Source organism: Lepisma saccharinum, chromosome 1 (assembly GCF_977018435.1).
Source record: "Lepisma saccharinum chromosome 1, izLepSacc3.1, whole genome shotgun sequence".
Classification (NCBI taxonomy): domain Eukaryota; kingdom Metazoa; phylum Arthropoda; class Insecta; order Zygentoma; family Lepismatidae; genus Lepisma; species Lepisma saccharinum.
In genome coordinates this window covers 1,217,428-1,229,570 of record NC_139229.1, presented here as the reverse complement: position 1 = coordinate 1,229,570, position 12,143 = coordinate 1,217,428, and the positions used below count along the sequence as shown (strand labels likewise).

The following is a 12,143-nucleotide window of genomic DNA, read 5'->3' as shown; positions in this document are numbered from 1 at the left end:
GGACAATTTTAAGGGGAAGAAGATTTAATCTTCGGCCTAATTTTGAGGGGACAGAATCAAAACTGGGGTTTAACTTTGGGGAAAGAGAATCGAAAAGTTTTCCATCCCATAAAAACAGCGTCCAGGATTATTTGCTAAATAACTGTGACGTTTACGAAATAATAGGTATTACTCTTTATTACTTTGCGTCTCAGGTCCCCTAACTTGTAAATTTTAATAAACACACCTGAATTTTCTTTTGGGGGACAAGTGCTCCCCGTTGCCCCCGCCAAGGCCAATGGGCACGGGTACTCATCTCCCTGTGTACTACGTTACATTTATAAAAGAGCCGTACTTCTGATTAGAATGTCTTTCTGGGCAGTTCTCCACTCGTACGAAAGTTCCATCCACACACTTCAACGTGACACCCTGCGGAATAAAAATGGTTTCCCACGGTCCTTCATTTTCTCCATCAATTGTCATTCTCAATTAACCGCAGAGCAACGAAAAATAACATAACATGAAGAAAAAGCCACTTAAGATACACGACAGAAAAACTCAAGACGTCCATGTACCCAGAAAAGAAACAAAAGAAGAATGTTCTCCGACGTGAAAAATAATTGTACCTAAGTGGGCAATCAACGTTTCTTTCGGTCTGCAATAACAAGAAATGAAATTACAACTTCAGCAAGAAGACAAAAACTAAAAATGGCAGACTTCGGAAGCAATGTGGAGAGATAGGAAAAAAAGAAAGGCACAAACAAGTAATTTCTGTAAGAACTCTCGCTTTTTTTTGCGTGCTTGCCCTAAAGGGTCATTTCGCAACGCACATACAAAGCAGAGAAAAGAAAGGTTTTCATGGAATTAGCATACGAACCTGGGAGATTCACACTCATATATTACAGTTCCCACAATTCTCTTCTAAGCACTACAGCTATGGGGGATAGTAACGTAAGTAGCTTAGTAAGTGAAAGTTCCAACTGCAACAAATTTCTAGTTAAGTTTCCCGGAGAAAGTCTACAATTAAGCACCTCAGTATGCAGAATCAACGCCCGAAATTAAAGTTGAAAAAGCTCAACCCTTGGATCTTGAAGAGGGTTTAGTGAATACCCTTTCATTCGTTGCGCTAGACTTTGTCCCGGGAATCTCTGGAGCGACCAATAGGTGCGAGGGAACGGGATTGCGTGGAGGTGGAAAAGTGACTACGGTTACCAGCCTCCGCAGTAGCGTGTACTGCTTCGCTCCTCCCACTCGCTTTCTAGCGTTGTGCGCGGCCTTGCTCCAGAGATTAAACCAAGTGAGAGCAAGCCATCTACAATACAATGAACTGTTTTCAACTGTGTTAAGAGTTTCCCCGACCCTGAGATGATTTCTGAGCAGACCCAGGAGGAGTCCGTGCTAACAAATACTGTTCTCGGGCAGGCCCGTTGCCAGGCGTGGGGCAGGGAAAGGCTCAGTCCTCCTTGACATCAGGTAAAACTATTTTGAATAATTTGTTTGCAGTGAAGAGTGAAAATGTAGACAGCTCACAACTTTAAGGATAAATCCCCAGAACATGAACAGCAGCTATTACATTCGCTCAGCTTGTTTACGAGTTGAAGTATAAGTAGCTGCAAGTATTTAGAGGATTATCTAGACTTTGTAAGTTCTTTTATGCGGGAGCTTCTTTATCTGTACCTTCACTGCCCCTGTTGCGACCTCCCGTTTAGACAGAAATCTGCGACTTTGATGTCATCATGCAAATTCCGTTCGCACCTGCATCAAAGGCCAACAGTTCCCAAATTTTGGGAACGAAGGGGAGTTTCATTCCTTCGGCCGGGGGTGAAATGTACTGTAGGCACTGTGATTGAATACTGTGCATTTTTTCTGCGATACAAATCTCTGTATCATCTAAAGTAGTATGGAGTGTGTAAGGGATGATTTCAGTATCAGTCAATTAACATTTCAAGAAATGTTTTAAAAGATGTAGAAAGTGTAGTATTTGCATATTTAGGAACGTTATATAACTTAATGATACCCCCCCCCACACACACAATTTTCCTTCATTTAATACTGTTATATTTTTTTTAAAAAAAAATGGACTTGGTTTACAAAGTCCCGTGAGACTCACCCTGATAACCTGTGAGCTCCACCTGGAGATCAATTCTAGCTACGGGCCTATTCTGGGGTTCGTAGCATGGTGTGTTCTAGGCGCAAGGACCTCGTTCGCAAAAAAAGCAGTTTGTAGGCTGTATTAGGTGAAAGAGAGGTTTCCTTTGAGTGCACTTTTCAGCTCTCTACTTCACGAACAACCGAAACCCAGGTTCATGGAAAGAAACACCACATGGTGCTTCCAGGATACACAAGTTCACTGTACTTCACAGCCTCTCAAATTAGTTCCTTCATGCAATTTTACTTACACACACATACCCGTGCACGAAACACGTGGAAGGGGACGATGTAATCCGTACCAAACAAAAACCCCGCTCACGCGACACCCGGTTATTATCCAATCTCGGGACATGCTTCTGTGCATAGCAGCACGCCATGAAGGCGTATAGGGGGTGTGGGGGTAACGCTCCACACTTTCTTGATCCGGTCGTGAGTGGGGGTGATGTGATCAGCATCACGCCCCTGACCGCCTTTACCCCCCAGGGTTTCCCCCAGGTACCCATGTTATTCGACGCTGGGTAGGCGCCGGGGCCGCTTCCACCGTTAGAAAAGTTCCCGGATTTGAACCGGCCGGGGATCGAACCCGGGACCTTGAGCATGGTAGTCAGACGCGTTACCGACTGAGCCACCGCGGGACATGCTTCTACCGTATTGATTGAGAACCACGATAAATTCATTAAGGAAGTAACGAAGTGTTACGCAACCGTGGCGAGGTGTTCAATGTCCGTCAACTTGACAATGAAAAATTGGTCAGTCCGAGGCCTTTTGAGCAGAGGAGATCAACTACAGCAAGTTCTCTCTACTTTTCCAGGTATTTTAAAAAAATGAGGCCCACATTCCAGTGTTTCGAAAGAGCTGTTTTATTACCATGCGCAATCATTGTTATACTTATCTGCTGTTACGCCTCTGAGCACGGCAGTTTCTAAGAACTTTTCCCTCGCCGCTCTTCCTGCGAAGCTCTACGTGAGAGCATCAATGGGCAGTTGTAGACGGTGCTCGACCGTTGAATAGTAGAGAGATCAGGGAAGACTAGAGATAAAATTTTCACCCGGGCGAGGTCGAATTTGCTCCCCCCCTTCAGAAGTTAATTTCTAACTTTCCACCACCCGTTCAAAAACATATGAGCATGTTCTATATTTACAGTTTTAACTAGAAAAATAATGTCCTTATGTTTTGAATACCTTAAGTGTTACTGTTAAAAGAACATGTTTATTGTACCCATATAATGATATCAAAATAACAGTACAGCTTGCATGATTTTGCAATATACTTGTGTTATGCAGTAGTAACTTTAATTAATTTTTATCTACACAAATTCAACTCTTTCAAAAACAAATAGGCATGGTTATGTAATCAGAAACAAGGCTCGCTTTTGAGAACGGCGGCGCAGTCGACCAGTCGACCGACCCCTGAGTGTTAATCCCAACAATTTAAAGCCATTACGGAAAAGTTCCGGCAAACTATCTTCCAAAAGAGATTAACGGCCTCGTTGGGGTGTGTACGTACAGGACAACATTGGTAAGACATTATATAATAACACAAATAACGCAAATGAAATCACTAACGTGCCATAAATTTTGATCAGCTGTAATAAATAGTAGATATGCTGGTGTCAGGTAAATAGCATAAAAACCAGGCGCTCTACTGCCGTTGGAAAAACCTTTCCGAGCCGGTCAATTTCTAGAAACACCGAGGTTTGGAGAGATTTCACTCGCCCGCAGCCGTCACTGGGAGGAATCAGGGCCCACTTACCACCAGCATGCATCCGGCACGCACGCAATTAATGACAATGCCCCACGGCTCGCGCGCCTATTCACGGGCACGCTGCTTGCGGTCCAAAACGGTTCTCGCTCAATGGATCCAGGGTTCGAATCAACAATGAGAACTATTGATTGATTTAGTTTATTTTACTTCGCTTTTTGTGCCACTTTTGTCTATTTGCGAAGATGGGACAAATAGAATGAGTGACGATATGATGAATGGACATTTACAAACACCCACGCTTAGGTCGGGATTCGAACCCGGGACGCCTGGCGTCGTTATAGCAAAGAATGAGAACGATTCTGGAGTATAACGTTGTTTAAATGATAGGCAAACAGCAAATTCGACGATTTTTCTCTCCTGTAAAGGACCAGCTGAAAAAAATTGGATTTGATCTCTTTGTTACGATTAGGAACTGTTTAAGTTTGGGGAAGAAAGAACCCGCAATCTACGCGTGCCAACCTATCTAAAAAATTGACAAAATTAGGACCTTGTTATCCATGACTTCCATTCAACATTGAACGTACAATATTGTCATATTTCCTTATTTTAAGAAGCATAGATTTTGCCATAGATTTCATTTAAAATATATTAAAGTGTGCACGAACCTTTAATGCTCCATCCACCAGCACATTAAATTATTGTATTTATAATTAATGAAGGGTTTATATTTCATGGCAACAATAATGAAATTGACAACTTGCTAATTTTGAAAAGTGAAAATGAAATTTCAAATTTGCGTATAGACACCCACAAACATTACATCATCATACCTTTGCAATGTGGTTAAATTTAAATTATGGTCAGTTGAAATACGAGTTGAAACAATAAATACCATCTCTACGTGCAAAGGCAGGAAGCGAACAGCATTATTTGCAAACTACAATAAAAAACGCCAGCAGATCAGTTGCAAAAGGACAACATATTTTCTTAAAAAATTGACATACTTATATATATTTCTTCTCTGATGAAATAACACTATTTTTATTGTGGAAAGATATTTTCATTTCAGCTTCTGTTTCAAATAAAGATATACTGATATTTCGTTACAGTAGAACGTCGTTTATCCGCCTCAATTGGGACCGAAGGTTATGCGGATAACGATAATCAAACATGTGTTTATTTAACAAAGAAACCACGTACAGTACAGGTTTATTTCATACATACAGTAGACAGTACAAGAAAAGAAAAGACATGAGAAAATACTTTTAATATAATTACAGTACTGTACCTGTACTGTGTTATTTATGCAGAACAATAATTAATCAGAATTTTTTTGCCGCTAAATCTCGCATCCTTTTCAATAGAACAACCAATGTACAGTTGAAGAAATTTGCTTAAATTTGTTCAAAAATGAATCTTGCTTTTTTGAGTGTGCGGATAACTGACGTTGCGGATAATCGACGTTCTACTGTACTTGTACAAATAAATTTCGATTGTGAGCGCTCCAGAAGCATCGTTCTTATCTCAGTTGGTCAACAAACATGACGCGTAACATTTTTGATTGATTGTGTCGTAGCTATCTATGAGCAGGCATTTTAACTCTCACTCGAGTTCTATTAGGTTAGGTTAGGTTCTGATACACCACAGAATATTTAGAGTGGCTTATCTACAAAATAAATTAACCTAAGCCAATGCATTTATTAAAATGTTTGTAATATGAAATTGAAATGGAAACATAATGAATAAATAACCTTACGATTCAACAACATATATACAACTAATTCTAATGGTCTTGTAGATGTGGGCCAGCGTTATCGCAGGATAATATTTGACTTTCTCAAGCTATTTCGTATCACACGGGGCATAGTTTCAGATCAGAAGACTAAGGCGTAAAGATATGTGGGCATATCTCATAGCACGTGACGATGACGTTCGACAAACAAATGGATCAATCGAAAACAATTAACGGATTTATGGTTTCTGAAATATCAAGTGGACTAAAAAATTATGTTTTTCATTTTAAAGCGTTGTGCTCAGATATATTTATCGGAACTGGGCCTACAACCTTAAGTAAAATTGAGCTAAAATAAACGCATGATGAGGGATACTGAAATGGTCTTTGGCGAGTTCTCAACTACATGGCTGTACATTGGCACACCACATATCGAAGTACATCAAGCAATATTCAAAGAGATAACACGTTTCCAAGACCGACCGATACACGCTCCGAAGACGTTGCAGAAAGGTTTCTTCTTCGCCGATTAGAAGCTTAAATAAAAACATAAATGCCACCGTGTTCTTGGTGAATGTCAACTGATATTTAATGGCATTACGTAACAACAGGCATCTTGAGTAGAAACAAACAAAGAAATGTAATATCCTGCTTCGACACAACGAATTGCACATGCCACGGGTAGCTTACCATATCGTTACCATAATCTTTCACGGCAACAAACAACAGCCTTCATTCACGTGTCCCGCAAGCTGTCACCTGTAGCAAAGTGTTACAACGGCCTTGTCGAGAGAAAAACCATGTAGCAGCAGCCTGTGCTGGGACGTGGAAACAGAAAAGTATGGATTAAGTGGGGAATAGAAAGGATAATTATTTATTTATTATTATTATACCATTTCTAAAATGAAAGGTAGTTCAGGTGTGGAGGTATGTATGGCCCCACACATACTCAATCTCGATCATGTTGGGGGTGATGTCATCAGCACCAAGTTCCGGCCGCCTTTAGTCCTCGGGGTTGCCCCACCCATTGGTTAGAGGATGGTGAGCCCCAGAACGCAGAACTATTGCTAGAAAATCTCGCACCTGAGATCACCCACACAGGGAATCGAACGTGGGTCTCCCGCATGGCAGTCAGACGACTGGACCACAGCGAAACAAAATAGTTTACTTAAAAAACAGAAATACAATTGTAAATCCATATACATACGTATATTATTTACGAACAAACCTGCCTTCCGATTGCGTAGTGTTAACGTCCTGGCCTTGTAACCAAGGGGTTCCGAGTTCCATACACGGTCGAGGCATACTACACATTGGTTAGGATTCGGCTTTATAAACTGTAGGTCCAGTTCCAATTAGTCTTTCTGTGCACAAAGCATTATTACAATCAAACTCAACAACAACAACAAAGAACACGTTTTCAATTGTTAAGTGTTTACTTAGGATTTTGTAACCTCCCTAGATGGTCTTCAGAAAAAAGAGAAAAAGAACAGCCAGTTTTTGAAATTCATACATATATTTTTAGGGTTCTTGAAAGCTAGAATGAAGTTACTGTATGAGAAAACTGTATGTAATTCACATATTTTTACAAAGTACCTTTCCATTGTCTAACAAGGGGTGTAAGTGTGACTCTTTCTAAAGACACCCCAATGCGAACTTCTCTTCCACGTAGTACACCCTGGACCTCATTTGCAGACTAGCAAGGCTCTGGCGTCTGGACTTGTGTCCTGTCCATGTGCGTTTGTGATTGTCCAAATAGTAAGAAGGAAGAGCAAAAACTCGCAAGAAAATTTGCGAATGATACATACATGTATTCTGCGTGGAAACGGTTTAACACAAGACAAACAATATATATGTCAAACGACAAAGTATCACATGACACGCTTTTTAAGACAGCGGAGTGTAGTAAAACAGAAAAGCTAGAAACAAATTTTAAAAAGGTTGATGGTCTGTAAAGTTAACCAATATACGACACAGATCAATCAATCAAAGACTAAGAATAGAATCTATACGTAAATACTTGAAACATAAAAGTACTTTTTATACAAAATAAACTTATTGCACGAATTTAGGCTGAACTGCAATTTCTCCTTTAATATTATTCTTATTTCTTATGTAAAAATGACACGAAAACAACGAAAGTAAAAATCCCCAGTTAATTAATTAATGGGTGAGAAATTGAAATAAATTCAAGAGCTTCAAACAGAATTATGCATACGAGAACACCATTACGAATTAAAAAGGCTTGTTCCATTGTCTTTATAGTAATAGTCGCAAGCACGACTAATGCGAAAGCTCAGACTAATCTCCAGTTGGTGCCCAAGGATCGTGCCTCCTGCTATCAGTTTCCATACAAATCGCTGCCCCCAAGCCTTACTTCATTTCATATGTGGTGAACAATGGTGACGATAGCGTGCGTTCGTCATGAATTAACGAGGTTGCTGAACTGTTCTACATCGCTAGCTAAACAGACGGGAGCTTTTTCATATGATTTAATGCTCAGCCGTCAAGTGCTTGAGTGCAACACACACAACAACTTTGTTGCTAGAATCAAGTATGTAGGGGGCGGTCGCGACGGGCGTCGAGGGCAAGGAGGCGCCGAACGAGTATTAAAGTAAAAAGAGTAAACGCACTGTGCAATATTAATTTTAATTTGATTGACTTGGTTTATTTCACATCGCTTTTCTGAGACTTTTGCCTAATCGCGAACGTGAGGATGAGTGATATGATGAAATTGATTGATCGAGTTCGTTTTAAGTCCACTTTATGCACAGTAAGACTAATTGGGACTGAACCTACAGTGTGAAGTGGGATCCGAACCACTATGCGCCTCCACCGGTATCGAACCCGGGACCCTTACAAAGCGACGACGCTACCACTGCGCTACGGGGAGGACCCATGATGAAATTGATGGTACACTCACTAAAAGGCCCAGGCCGGAATTCGAACCCGGTACCCCTGGTTTCCAATTTGAAAACATTATTTTTGGCTAAAACAAGTAACAAACTTGAAAATTTCTCACATATTCAAAATATGTAACATAAATGTTGTATCATTCACTTGCATTTGGTTAAAAGGTACAGGAAAAACGTATTATAATTGAGCTATACTGTACTTCGCCAATACAAAATTGCATTTTCATATAAATCTTCAGTCTAGTCATAAATTGGGAAAATAAACGAAAGACACTATATCCGGTGAACTTGAAGTCATTAAAATACTTTCTTGATGAGTATAATGTAATAATTACATTAATACGTTATGCTTTTATAACATACGGCGGTATAATTTAGATGTAAGAAGTAGTAGAACGATGCCAAACATTATTTTTTCAATATTAGTTCTTGAAAGGAAGTCGAGAGATTTCAACATCTAGCTGAAAGATGTCAAAAAATAGTTTGAGACATGTTGATCAACTATAAGGAGTAAAAATCAAACATATTTGTTATATGATAGACAATAGTGTAGTGCTCGTATCAAACAAATGGAACATGAAAATCTGATACCGTAATATCTGGCTGGAGTGGAAACGTGACAGGATGCAATACGTAAACACCTGTAAGCTCATTGCGTGGGCAGGATTTTCATGGCTCGATAACAATCCCAATTTAGATCTCGTGCAGTGCAATAGGGAAACCACTGTTAAGCTGCAAATAAAAATTAAACGTCATTAAATATTACCCTAGCCAGGCGGCACGATATTAAGTAGCAATTAAGTAAACGATAAAACTGTTCGGAAAATGTGATATTCATTTGGTGTTTTAGGTCCACTTTATGCACATAAGGCTAATCGGGTCTGGACCTACAGTTTTTTAAAGTGAGATCCGAACCACTATGTGCCTCCACCGGACATGGAACCCGGTACCCATTGATTACAAGGCAACGACGTCATCGCGGAGATAAACATTTCGGATAATTCGAATTATCCGGATAAAATTTTATCGAGGTTCGGCCATCCCTAGTTTAAATATCGAAAACTGCCAATAAATCGTGAGATGAAATACAAAGGATGAAGCAAATGATTTTCGATGAGGGTAGTTGCTTGAATCAAAGACCATCTCAAGCACTGGAAATGCAGAAGTATTACTGCAAAATTACGGATAAGATACTATCACAAAGATATGCATTATCAGTTTCATTTGCAAGATAACTTTCCACGTTATCTCCGGACTTGTGTGCGTTTCCAATTTCAGCCAAACTTTATAATCTCTCTTCATTGAAATTTCACAATGTGATGACTAGTGCCCGGAGTTTTTATGCACTTACTTACTTTTTTGCTTTGTACTATATAGTACAGCGAAAATGTAAAACACTATTAGGAACGATATTTATGAATTTCATGTAACATATTTTCTACTAAAATGTGGTATTTTCGCATTTCCCTAGCAGGTGTGTTTGTGAGGCAAACATTCAAAATATGAATTTCTGGCAAAAGTCCAAATTTTATCCGAATGTATGAGCCCCGTCAAATTATATTCACATAATCCTCTTACAAAGCAAAAAAATCACTCAGAAGAAATCAAATCTATTTTTTGAGGGACGATAACACCCTATAGATCTTCATTTTATGTTAGTAGTATTTTTGTTGGTGGTGTAAATATACATATTATGATATTAATTACTATTTTGCAAAGCGCAGAATTAGTGCCAATTGATGAACTATTCAGCAACTGTTCTTTTCAAGTGAGCTGTGTTCCCAACTCAGGAAGCGCTTCTAATTGCCTCGGGAGGGAAGGGGGAGATGTAAGTAACGGTTTTTGAGAGGTTCTCATCTTTACTGCGGGTGGGATGACTGACTGTGTGTGTACAAATATAAATTTGTATAAAAGCCATGTGTAAATTAAAACTAGTGTTGGAATTGAAGTCACTACATCAGGGCCTCCCGGATGGCGTAGCCATGTAATCAAGGGGTCCAGGAAATAGAGAAGTAAAGTAATGTTGCATTATTATTTAATACAAACCGTCCGAACTGGTTCAAATGTTAACAAAAATTGTTTGAAAATGTGTAGCTTTGTACTCTTGTATAATGAGAATGTTACCGATACTTCGTCGTTCCCAGAGATAATTGCAAGGACTTGCCGAGTTGGGAAAACATTTGACCGAAATATCCTCCTGGCAAAGATCGGTTCCGTCCCGAACTGTACCCATGCGGTTCCGGGGTCATGATTCGGGCTCCGGCGACGGGACGCGCGCAGGTTCGAGTCTCCAGGGGGAAGGTAACAACTTTTCTCCTGAGATTTCGACCTGTGTATGGGACCGGTCGCCACCGTGAGGAAATTGGGGAGCTACGAACGAGTAGCGTAACCCGGTCACGAAAACTTATAACGAATGAGGGTTCATCGTGCTGACCACACGATGGACCTCACTGGTTAATAATATTAAAGATCAGTTTCTGATACGGCGCCGTTTTCATGCGAATTCCCATAGTTCCCGAGTTGGGAATAAATCGTCACACCGTCGCTCAGACACTTCGGCGCCACGGACGAGCTACGGGAGCAGCGAACCGACAATTAATTACTTATGCTAGCCACCGCTTTCGAGTATGTGCACACTTTCTTTCTGCACGTCGCACACCTAGAGCGAAATCTGGGCGACCAACCAAAAGTTATTCAAGTACTCACGTCCTTCTCCAGCGACCTGCTCCTCTGAGATGCTGGGACGAATCCTGCTAAAGCATGAACCTCGATCACTCGCACCGAACTGAACAAAACACACGGACACTCGCGGGAAACGACACCCGCGTTCACCAGACGAGGAATCGCTTACGACTGTCACGGACCGTGATTAGCTGGCGTACCACGTGCTCCGTTCCTCCCCCTCCGTTGCATCACGTGACCTGACAAGTGGAACAGGTGGTTCGTAGCAGCAGCTGTTTCTGAATACCTTACCGACGCTTTCGGTTGTCAAAGTGGGGAAACTGGATTGGAAGCAAATCACCTTCCTTTTGCCTCTGCTGGCACAGGGACAAAGGTGTTGACGAGAGCAAGGGAAGCTCCTGAACAGCTGCGAACGATTGCTTCGTTGGGAAATTAAGATTTCCTGATCAGAGGAGGGCGAAGGATTTCTCCTCGAGTGAGATCAATTCTCGAATTGTGTGTGTGTGTGGGGGGGGGAGGGGGGGATGCAATTTTAATTATTTTTTTCCTTCCATAAAATGCAGTATTGGAACCATCTTTCTGTTTTGTGATGGATTGAATTGGTTTATTTTACTTAGCTTTACTATCACGTTTGGCTAATTTCTAAGATAAAGATGAGTGACGATACGAAAATATTGATGAAGAAACACTCTCAATGAACATCGGTGCTCCGGCTGGGACCGAACCAGAGACCCCTGGCGTCGTTTTCTGTTGAAGCACATATGCTATTTTTACCCGTCATGCAATACGGGGATGAGCTCCTGAACTGAAACAAAATTTGAGGACAGCTTCTTAGAAGACATTAAAATATGTCTTATAAACTTCAATAATCAAATTTTACAACTATTCCATTTATTCATTACAACAAGAACTGAAAACGATACTGTCTTTGAGAACCAAAATTTCTCAACCTAGGTTAAAGCTGAGGCTGTAAAAGGGAC

The 12,143-nt window shown here is 40.6% G+C and overlaps 1 protein-coding gene across 4 annotated transcripts in view; it reads right to left on the bottom strand.

The window, feature by feature from the left end:
- The window catches only part of LOC145992070 (coronin-2B-like), a 165,045-nt gene that overhangs the window by 86,912 nt on the left and 65,990 nt on the right, over positions 1–12,143 (bottom strand). Inside the window, exon 1 of one of the 4 annotated variants that reach the window (XM_083128267.1) lies at positions 11,188–11,321. The exons of the other annotated variants lie outside the window; for them this stretch is intronic. The gene's annotated coding sequence lies outside the window, so the exon portion shown is untranslated. Of the gene's footprint in view, positions 1–11,187; positions 11,322–12,143 lie in introns of those variants that run through there. 4 annotated transcript variants of the gene reach the window in all.